Genomic DNA, 5304 nt, shown 5'->3' with positions numbered 1-5304 from the left:
TTTTTTATGAATCAATATTAACATAAATGGCTTTGATTTGATTTTTCTTTTGCAAGCTGAATGACAGAAAAAGGAATTCGATTCCTTGAAGATTTTTCCTATTCGAGAAGCGCGTGTTGTTTGAACGAAGAAGTACTAAATAAGTTATAAAATTACAAGATTCAAAAGAAATTTTGATTTAATTTTCATATCTAATATATTGAAGTAAGTTTTATCACTCCCGGTCAATATATTCATTCGATGGGGAGCACAAGCCCGTAAATTATGATATTTTAGACTCAGGCATATTCTGCAAAGAAATAAAATTTAAATAATTTTTAGCCATTCTTTTCCATAAAAGATGAAGAAAAATTTAATAATTACAAGTCTCGTTTTAATAAAAATTTTAATAAAAAAAAAATATTTATTTTGAACTATTAATTATTTTGTCGGCCCGCCCGTCTATCACCGTGTGAATTATTCTGCGAGAAAAATTATTTCATACAGACTTCACATGTAGAAATGCATACGGCCGTCTATCACAGCAAATTTCTTCTTTTTTTTTAAAAAAAATATGAAAATAAGATTTATCATATCTTTATTATGATAAATGATGAAAATTGAATACCGTATGTATTTACATATGGAATAATTTTTCTGAGAATCGACAGAGTTGTTAGATGGCAGCAGAAGCAGTTTGAAAATTCTGAAGAAACGATAGAAATGTCCGCAGAATTCAATGGAATTCGGGTCCCCCGCATCTTCCCATGAGATTTTCCTTCTCCCACGTCGCGCTCAGGAATGCGTGTGTTACTGGACAGTGGACAGACGGAAAGAATTACCCTAAAACCATCCGGAAAAAAATAATAAAAACAAGAATTTGAATCGCATATTTTAATTTTTATACTTCATTATTTTTAATGAAAAGGACTAGCGAACCATTAGTTAATAAAATAAGCTGCATCGTTTAGATATATGATTATATTTGCCAAATTTCACCTCTACATGTTTAAGAAATAGGTGTTACAAGACAAACTAAGCATAGGGCCAGACAAATGTCAAAATCCACATGAGATAAAAAAAAAAAAAAATTACATTTTGAAGGAAGATATAGACCCAAACCAGCAAGAAGTTTTGTTAACAATGAAATTGAAATATAAAAAAGTAGCAATCGACGACCTCGAAGCAGAAGGCATAAAGAAAGCGCTAATGAAAAACAAAAACAGCAGAATCATCAGAACTTGAAAATAGCAAAAAAATCGAGCCAAATAACTTGAACTTGAAAGAGAATGTCGAGGGAACTACAGGCTCCTGAGAATTTATGAGCACCACTATCGTCGAATCGTCGCTGACTGATCTACCATTGCCACTACCTTGCAACTGCAGCCTCCAAATCACTGCTACTGCATTGTCCGGCCATGGCCGCCCAACCACCATCAACTCCACCAAACCAACACTATATGGAGGCCAACACCTCTAGAACCACCGTCGTCTGGTCGTCGCTGCCGCCGTACCACAACTAACCAACAATAGCCGTCGAGTCGCGACCATTGTGGGACCATCGTTGCTACCACCAGGCAACCATCACATGACCATTGCCACTACTACCTAGCCTTAAGTTTTGTGACTACTGTTGTTGTCACATCCTAACACTCGACCTCTACCAATTATTTTTTCTTAACTACAGTCGGGTTAATACCACTTCCTCAACATTTTATGCTAATATATCACTCTACAACTGCGAATTTAGGACAACAATGAGTATCCAATAATTCAACTTTCAAATTAATAATTTGATCATATTTATCTTTTCAATTTAATTAAAAGTTTTAATAAATTAATTCTATTGAAGTCTAATGTAAGAACATGCAAAATATAAAAAAAGTTTTATTTTGACACAAATTATACATTTATACTATTCTAAAAACCTTCTTCTTATAATTTTTTTTTGTGTCATTTACATACATACCACCTAATTCCTGCTATTTACATATGTAACACGTACGTTTTGCTTTTTAAATTTATACGTCATAAATCTTTCATATCCCATAAAACAATCACTAATTTAGCTTTTAAAAAAAATGAAATACATATTTTCATTTGTAAAAAAAGTTACGTTTCTATAAAAAAAATTAAAATTGGGAGTTCATATAAATACAAAACAATTGAGTGGTCTGTAAATCTTCCTAATTTAATTTTTTTAAAAATTATATTATTGCGCACTTTTTTCCGCTTAAGGCGGCTCTCTTGCTCTGGAAAAAAATATTGCATCAGGACTCCGCATGTAAAGTTAAGTGCGGAGCCCAATGAAATCACGCCACGTGGAGGTGACAGAAAAAAAAATCGGCCCGATAACACAGCGGAATATTCTCCCCGTTTTATTCCATGCTATTCAGGTGTTATCGTATGTTATCGGGACAGCTATTCAAAATCTTGGGGAAAGACTTGATTTGTTATCTCATGTCTGCTTTTCGTGAAAAAAAGACCAATTCAGGGAGAGAGCTATTCATTTGTTATTGTGTGTTGGGAATATTCCTGGTGCATAACACAATAACATATCAATAAAAACTGAATAACACACAATAACAATTGAATAACACGGAAGGAATATTCCATTATGTTACCAGACAGATTTTTTTTTTTTGTATCACTACCACGTGGCGTGATTGCACGTAACTCTACATGTAGAGTGCCGATGCAATATTTTCTCCTTGCTTGAAGGCAGCTTCAAATGCCCGCAACTTCCCACTCCACAAAGCCAATTTTTCTATTCCTTGGTTGTTGTTGTTTCGAGATCTAGATATACACCAGTTGATGTGGTATATCTATAAATCAAACAGAAGAACGATCGACGAATCAAAAAATAGAACGAGAAAGATTCACACCAGAAAAGAACAACACTGCAGAATACACGAATTTACGTGGTTCGACAAATTGCCTACGTTCACGGAGTTGCAGAGGATTTTACTACTTGAGGAATTTACTACAGTCGATCGCCTCGACTTACAAGAGGAATCTCTCACTCTCACTTCGTTGCTCTCTCTTCTCTCTCTTTTCTTCTCTCTCTACACCGAGATACACCGAAGAAGACAAACTTACAAGAGAAATAAATTCAATTTCTCTTTTGCGACAAGCTACCAAGAAGAAGCCTAGAGAGAACAATCTTCTTTTTCTTCCTTCTTCTTCTTTCTGCCGCAAGGAACTACCGCTTGCACTTCTCTTCCTCTCCCTCGAGGAAACCTTCCTCTATCTCGAGGAAACCGAATAAGAATTCAAACCGTGACTTCTAAACCCAAGGAGAGCCATCCAAAACTTTTATCACGAATAGGAGGGAGTGAAGAGATGTTTTACTTCACAAAAGAGGAAGACAGAAGTGGTTATTTGTGAAGAGGTGTGACTCTCCAAAGCAAAATAACCGCCAATGCATAGTAGACTGGGCTCCACTGTTTCTAACATTGGTAAGCTAACTCCAGCTATACAAGTCATTAAATAGCTATACCAAATATATTAGGAAGCATGCAAAAAAAACATAATTTATCTATTGATAAATTCTTATTTTTATTTTTATATTTAAACAATTTTACTCTACAGCTATATTTAGCAATATTATTATTATTATCAAATAATAATTCAAGTCGATCATGAGTAAATTTGAGTCGATTCGTGTATGACTCTAAAATAATTCCGACTATAATTTTATCTCACAACTCGACTCACTTATTTAGATCTCGACCTGACCAAATATTTGAAAATTGAATTGGGCTATTGACAAAAAAGAAATTTAAAAAATTAATGATCTAAATTTATAATAAAAAAATAAATTATTTATACTTAATTTTATGTCCATCATACCTTAGATTTAGTCCAAGCCATAACTCAAATGAGAGAAGGCACCATTTCTTCCATGTGAAATACTAACCTTTAATTATCTTTTAATACGAGGTGATTAATAGAGAGTAACATATGTTTAACATAAAATTAAATTGATTTGTCGTGCTTTAATTTATAATTAAATTATTTATATGGCAAATCAAATCACGTAATAAATGTATTAGTTGACTTTTAATTAAAAGAATAAATATTTAGAAGGTGATTGTCTAATTTTGATGGAGTTTAATTTAACTAATTTATATTTATCAGAGTTTCAACGATTTGATCCATATTGATTTTGACAAATAATTTTATTTTGATAGATCGCTAAACAGCAAAAAAAATCATTGAATTAGTGTTAGCTAATTAAAATTAAAAATAATTTTAATAATTGTAAAATATTGTTTCATTTGTTCAAACTCGTTTTTCTTTTATTTTTTGAATTTTTAAATTTAAATTAAATCAAATAAATCAAAGCACATGAAAAGTAAAACTTAAAATATAAAAAGGTTATTCAACCACCCATATATATATATATATATATATATTCTAAAGGAATGGTCGGAGGTTATTATACAAGCTCTGATCATCCCTCATGTGCCTAAGAATACAAGTACCACACCCTACACTCGAGGGGAATCAAACCTTAGACCAGAGGGGACTTGAAATTGACAAGCACATGCCCTAAGGAACAAATAAAGGCTCCTCCAAGGGAAGCAAACATCCAACTCTCAACGCCATGTTTCTAAACTTAGAACGGGAAAAGCTTTGGAGGTGGTTATTTGCTCAACAAAGACAAGATCCAATAGGAGTACGATGCAAATCACCCCAGTTTGCGAGTCTCGCCGATCACCTCCAAAGCAGAGGCCAACTGAAGCGATGAACTGACTGAACAAATGAGACATGTTCTTTGTAAGACTTGAGCCAAGAGAACAACAAACTAGAATACATCAAAGATGATCGATGTTCTGAAGACTTGAGTCGTTAGTCAACTTAAATCATCCAGCTGTCGCCATCAAATTGTGAGGTAAAGGTAAGATGACAAAATAAGAAAGGTAAAAATTGGTCCAGAGCTTTATCTCTCTTTTGAATAAATCACTAAAACATTTTTACAAGAGTTCACTAAGTGATAGAGTAAAAATCAGCTCGAAAAAGTCCAGGACAACACTTCGGGACCAATAAAAACAAGGTGCTAAGCGATGTTGAATCCAGGGGAGTACAAATATGCATTATTAGGATTGCATTTTTCACATTTAAAGCTTCTCATTCTTGCCGTAGCTTTAATTCCAAGAAGTGAGAGACTTGCGGGGATATTTATGCATCACCAAAAAGTGCTCTTGCAAATCTAGATGAGTTCTGATGTAGGAGAGACCAGCCGACCACCTCATTTGGCTGACCTCGTAGTTCGTCGGCCGGCCGTAGTTTGTCTGTCGACCTTCAGTGTGTTTGTCGACT

Source organism: Phalaenopsis equestris, unplaced genomic scaffold, assembly GCF_001263595.1.
Source record: "Phalaenopsis equestris unplaced genomic scaffold, ASM126359v1 Scaffold000094, whole genome shotgun sequence".
Taxonomy (NCBI): domain Eukaryota; kingdom Viridiplantae; phylum Streptophyta; class Magnoliopsida; order Asparagales; family Orchidaceae; genus Phalaenopsis; species Phalaenopsis equestris.
The sequence above is the reverse complement of the archived record's forward strand: the minus strand, read 5'-3'. Positions refer to the sequence as shown.